This window comes from Manacus vitellinus, unplaced genomic scaffold (genome assembly GCF_001715985.3).
Source record: "Manacus vitellinus isolate BGI_N305 unplaced genomic scaffold, ASM171598v3 scaffold_1_pilon, whole genome shotgun sequence".
In the NCBI taxonomy this organism is placed as follows: domain Eukaryota; kingdom Metazoa; phylum Chordata; class Aves; order Passeriformes; family Pipridae; genus Manacus; species Manacus vitellinus.
The window spans coordinates 27800207-27806872 of NW_021939396.1; positions in this window are offsets into that span (position 1 = coordinate 27800207).

Consider the following 6666-nt stretch of genomic DNA (forward strand, 5'->3'; position numbering starts at 1 on the left):
TGCACAGAATTTAAGTGACCTATCATTTAGATTCTCTTTATACCAGTTTACATCACCTGTTTCCAGCAGCCTCAATCATTTCGCTGACTGGCCTCTGTTACTAAAACATCTTTCTTTTAGCTTTCCACCTAAAATGTAAGTTAATTTACATTCTTGATCACAAACATTGATTTACTTTTCTCAAATCAGGTCTTTAAAAAAAAAGTCTTATTCAACAACTGTCTTCAGAGGAAATATTTCATTTTGAAGTTAAAAAGTGTAGACCATTTAGTCAACCTATCTACTCATCCATCAGACATTCTTTCTAAGTCTCTTTTATCTATATTTCCATGTACCCGTGCACACTATCCATCTTTTTTCTGTGCTATTTTCTTTATTTCATTCTCATTAATTTCCAAAAGAAGATTTTACTTCTTGTATTTTCCCCTGCACCAAAGTAAGAGCCACTACACCTGTGCCAAGTTCTTTTAACAGACATGTTTCCAAAAAGTCCATTATTGGAGGTGCCAGCTGAACATAAATTTGACCTTGATGCCTTATCAACATCTTATACAATCTTCTGTGTTAAACTTTGTCTAGAACCTGCATTACCTTCACAGTCTGCCTCTGATGTATGGGTATAATATCCTGTGTGTGATGTTTCAGCATGAAAGACAACACAGAATCATTATTCACTTTGGCCTGAAGAGTCTCTGGGAGGTCGCCCTTCAATCCTCTGCTCAAAACAGGGGCATCTCTGTCTTCTGACCAGGTGACTCAGGGTTTTGCCCCGCCTTGCCATGAGAATCTCCAGGCTCAGAGATCCCACAGTTCTCTGGGCGATTTCTTACACTGCATGGCTGCTCTCAGAGGGGAAATGTTTTTCTTTATATCCAGTCAGACACTCCCCTATTTCAGCTTACGACCATTGTATTTCATTATCCCACCATTGAAGTTAGTATTGAGGCTCCGTTTTTTTGGTGATCTCTTCATAAGTACTGTAAGACTGCACTTAGGTGATCCCTAAACCTTCTCCAGGCTAAACATGATCCAGTGGGCTAAGAAGTGTCCATGCTATGGGATTCAACTCACTTTTAAATGTCATTCTCTAAAACTTGGGTATGTCAGATAGGTTTGTTGTCTAGCATAACCTCACCAATGGAGGAAGAAAGAGGTACATTCTTAGGAGAATATCCTCTTACAAAATAGGTGTGTGTGCAAGGGCGGTAGGATGAACTTGTCTCTGCAAATGTCAGAGATTTACTGCTGACAAGACAAAGAGTCTAACTACTTAGCTAAAAGCACTTCAGGTGCAATGAATCTTGTTGGTAGGGACATGCTCTATTTCCTCTGGTCTTTAACTGCTGTGTTTGTGTGGCACTGGCCAAGAAACAGCACTTCTTCTTTCTTTGATTCCTCTGTCTTAGAAGAAGAGAGAGATGACTGAACTGAGCGTTTTGCCAAGTGGTTTGATTGTCACGTACAAAAAGTGCCAGATGAATGGAAAGGGCGCTGGTTCAGCATGAAGCCACAGGAGAGTGAATTACTGGGTAGACTTAATCCTTTTAAGTGGCACACCCCAGTGGTAACAAAATGTAACATTTTTCATTTTTTTTCAGTTATTGTTTCTGGTTGGTAAGTGGAGGAAACATGCACAAAAAGGCCAGGCCCCATAAATGGAGATTGACAGATAGATTTCTGAGTGGGAAATGCCTGTTCTGCATAGAGTGCTGGGCAACAAAAATCTTTTCTTGTTACCTTAAAACAGATATAAAACCAGAAGAAAGCTGGCACCTCCTTAATCTTATCTTTGTCATTGCACCTATTATGGTTAAGGACACACCTTCATTTAAATACGAGTAAAGTTCAAAATCTTTCTGAATCAATCTGATTACTTATTTAAGTGTTGTAAGAAAATGATTCAACACTGTAATTACCTCCTGCCATAATTGATTGTATTTGTTTACATGGTAGGTTACTAACAAAATATTACCTGGAACTGAACTCTACCTTTAAGCACAGTTTAGATCATTGCAGCAATATACCAAATATAATGTCATAGAAGTGCAGCAGGTAGCTACTTACTAACAGTTAGCAGTATTCAGCATTCATTTTAAATAGTGCATTTAGAACCAAATTAGCTGTCTTGAATGAATGATTAATTTGACTGATAGTGAACTGTACAGCATGACTAATAAGCATTATGCAGCTTTATTAAGCAATAACTCACAGCTACATGATGATGTCAATCTTTAGCTTTGAAATACTATTTTAAAAAAGGAATGAATGGTTTTTGCTTCTTTCAGGGTGATGTATTCTATTCCAGGAGCCGTGGAGTACTTTTTAGTGCCTAAATTCACCATCTGGTGTAGCCCAAAGCCATTATGCTCTCAACTTGCCAGCTTAAAATGACAGTATAATGGGCTGCTCCAGATTTATAACACTGTCTCTCTGTTTGATTGTCATGCAGTAATACCATATTTGATCAAGCCCCTAACTGCATGTAATATTTTAGATTTTGGTGCGTAAAACTGTTCTAATTTTGAGGAAAACATTTTTTAAATATGGAAAAAAAGAGGAAATATGTATTTCTGAATATGCTCAGAACATATCCATTAAAGTATCAAAACCTTTCAAGCCTGTCACCCACACATTGTTCTTTATGCCATCAAACCAACTAAAAATGCTAAAAGAATTGAAGCTGGCGATGTGGCAGACCCCAGGATACAGAGCCATTGGCATGCAGTTCACAGAGAATTTTTTAAATAGGTGAGAAGGGTCTTAAGGAATTGGGGAGGTAAGAAATGTAGGCAATCCGGGTCCTGTCCTACTGCAGTGCCTTCAGACTCCAGCTGCAAGATATAGGGTGATCTCGCAGTTTATAATACCAGCCCCAGGATTTTCATTAGACTAATATTCATGCCTAAACTCCTTTTGTCAAGTAGTTCTCATCACCTGTGGCCATCTCCTTCCACTCTTATGCTTTGCTGCAGTCAAAGACCTGGCTGATGTAAGTAGGTGTCTCTGGGAAGCTGCAAAGGCCTGTAGCTTCCACAGGGTTCAGCAGAAATGAGGCCCCAAATGGGAAGATTTGGGTTTCCATCAGTTTAGATAAGAAAGTACTCTCTTATGTAGCCTGTTCAGTGCACAGTATGATGGTGCACTGAGCCATGCCTCAAAAAGCAGCAAAAGAACAGGTAGTACAAGTGTAGGTGGAGGTACGGCATGGTGGCAGAGTGCTGGAGAGTTGTTTTTATTTTGAAAAGTACATTTTCAAATGGAAATACCTGCCTAGAATTTAAATAAATAAATAAATAAATAAATAAATAAATAAATAAATAAATAAATAAATAAATAAATGGTGTTCTATGGGATTAAGGGAAAAATACATTTTATGATGTTTGCAAAAATTGAAATATTCTCTTCAGAAAAGATCAGTGTCTTAGGGTCCCACAGAGTCAACTAGTGGTGTACTGTGGGTCCCACTGGGAAGCTGAGAATATATCCTCCCAACTAGTGTAAAATTCTTACTGCTTGGCAAGAATGATTGGTTAGTTTATAAACAGAAATATTGGAAGCAGATTGGGAAGAAAAGAGAGATACGTCTCGTTATTGGCATGGATAACTTAGTTTTAGTTTGAAAACTCATCTACATTTAACCTGTGGATTGTTCTCTTTCTTAACCATAAGCTTTTTCAGGATGGAGCTCTTTCTGTATTCTACTTCTACACACCCTGTTTCACCAGGATATTTCCTTATGTTAGACAGTCTACTGATTTTTTGGATCATATCCAATTTATTAGTTTGCTATGATTAGCTGAATTAAGGCCCTTTGATGACAGATTTAACTCCCTTGTATGCTAATTGCTTGCCATGAAAAATATGGACCTGCTCTGTAAGCACCAGCTTGAGGCATCTGATTTTTTTATTATGTCCAGCAGCGCCCACATATACATCAAGTCTACACCAAAATTCTTGAACCCCTTGATAAGGGAAATATCAAAATACCTGGGACAATATTTTAGAGCATTTTATAGTTTAATTGTGAGTACTTGTGACACCTAGTGGTCCTGGCAGAAAAATGCAAATATTTTAGAGGAAGAGGAAGTAGGGGGTGGGTCAGGCAAAGGAAAGAGGAATTCAATATCCCTACTGTAAGATAGGTACTACAGTAACCTGAGAAAACACACAGCTGAACAAATTCTGTCCCTGGGGATGGGGCATACCTGTTTGAGGCAACCACCCTTTGGAACCCATCACAGAAACAATGGAAAAATTCAGCTATATGAAACACTTCTCAGGTGGGGTGGCACTAGGCAATTATAGATGTTTGGGTAAGGTGGTGAGGCAACAGCCCAAATCCTCTTTGTACAACAGGAGGTGAGCACAGGAGCTGTGGGTGGTGCCATCAACCTGGTATCAAAAGAACAGTACCAGGGATAGAGCAAGACTATTGATTCAGGCAATTCCACACCATGAAGAAAAACTAGGAAAATGTTATAGCTAGGTAATTTCTGTCTCCTTACCAAGCAATCCTTTAAACGTGACACTTAGCAATGTTATGTTATCCAAGACTTTCCCTGTATTCAACAGAAAAATGTGGATGTTTCCCAAGCCATGGACTCAGGTGGACTGAACTGCTCTGTGAAGAAGGCTGTGTCAATACCCTTGCATTTATGAACATTGCAAAAAGACCAGATCAAGAGTACACACACCCCTGATCCATGGTAAGCCAGCTGGAAGTCATGGTCAGATGCAGTGACAGGATAACATAAACTATGCTGGCTGACTGGGAGGCATGACTTGCTTGCTCTTGGCAGGGCATTGCTCTTCATCAGCTACCCAAACTAGCGACCCAAGTGGGCAAAATCTCAAGAGCTTCGTATGGTGGAGGCTTCTGGACGAAAACCACTTTTGATGGTAGAAATAACAATATTCAATGGCTTTTAGCAGTCTCTAAAAGGAATGAAAATAATGGAGTCCAACATAATGCAAAATTCCCTCAGAGACAGGTATTTACAGTTAATTAATAACAGTGCCTATTTCTGTGCAGTTGTCTTTTAACACAAAATACCCATCTAAAGATCTTTAACAGGGACATACAAAACCAAAAACAATTTACTTCATAACTAAACAAATTTTGGGCAACTAGACAACAGATCTACTATAATGCAGCTTGTGAGCATGCAGTTCCAGACATATACATATGCACAGCTTGTATATACGCAGTGTGACTCATGAATTGGGGCATGTGGTGTGATTCACACAACTCCTGTGAGGTTTCTGGAGTGATAGGTATGCTATGTACCTCCTACTCTATCATGGCTTCTAGTGTTAGAGTGCATCACTGTATGTCTCTGGAAGACAACAAAGCATATTTGCAGTGGACTTGGCAGTCTGCTCCTCAAACTCAGTCATCTGGCACTTCCAGGTCCTGTCTACCCTTCTTCACTGCCATGGCAGGAGCAAAGCACCTCAGCTGGGTGCTCCAATTTAGGGTAGGTTTGTCCAATGAAGGGATAAAGCTCAAACCACAGTAACTGCATGATTTAAGTGTCTAGAAGAAGTATGTGAACAAAAGATCCTACATCACTCCCAAAACTGTTCTCAAACTTTGCAAATTGTCATTTTGCTTGGACAGCTTAGTTGTAAGTGCTTGTCTAAAGGACCATTGTTAGGTGTCCCTTTGTTGATTGCGATAAGAAATAAACGTATTTTCCAAGAATGCTCTACTGTGGCAGGAAGAAAACTCATCTCCCCTACAAACCAGGGCATCTGCTGTATGCTGTCAGAGTCAGAGGTAAATTCTTCTCATATGGAAAAAGGAATACATCAGATGCTGAGAGTGAAACCACTCAGGATCTTCTACAGAACCATTTCTGTTTCTTCGTCCCAACCCAAACATTATAACTGCAGTTAAAAATGGAAACTGGATTAATTCATTCCACTCAGGCTATACTCCCATTTTCCCATGTGAATCCTCAAGCTTGAAGGGGAGCCAAGAAATTATGACCCACTGGGTCAGCAGAGAAGGAGAGTCACTGTGCAGGGCACAGCACCACCAGTGACCAGGCCAGCCTAAGCATGCTGCTGTGATATATCCAAGTCTGAATAGACTCTGCCTTATGTAAACCCAGAGTAAACAAAACCTGCAGAAACAATCAACTTGATAGGAGGACCTTATCAATCCTTGCATCCTGCTCATTGTCAGCAATGCAGAGGGCAGAACACTGGACAGGATTGTCTTGCAGGCAGAGCCTGCAAGAAAGACAGAAAGAGAGAAGCAAAGCCATGTAGCAAGAAAATCTTTAAAGACTAAGAGGTCAGGAAAGCATTTTTCCACTTGTGAAGAATGATAAGAAAAAGACCTTAATCAGGATGTTAGCATCCACGTCAACTTATGAGATAGCATGCAGGGTCACACTTTGCAACAAAGGAAGGGACCTATCATTTTTCTTCAATATTTGAAAAATATTGCTAGGGAAGAATGTGGAATCTCCATTTGTGAAATGTTATAATAATAGCTCAACTGTTATTTCTGAGGGACAACATGGACATCGTTGATTCAGCTGTGGGATAGAAGAAGGAATTAAACTATCTCTGAAAGATCCTTCTCTACTTTTTATTATTTTTCTATAATACACGTCTTTGAGACATAAGTGGAATAATAATGAACAGTGCTTGCAG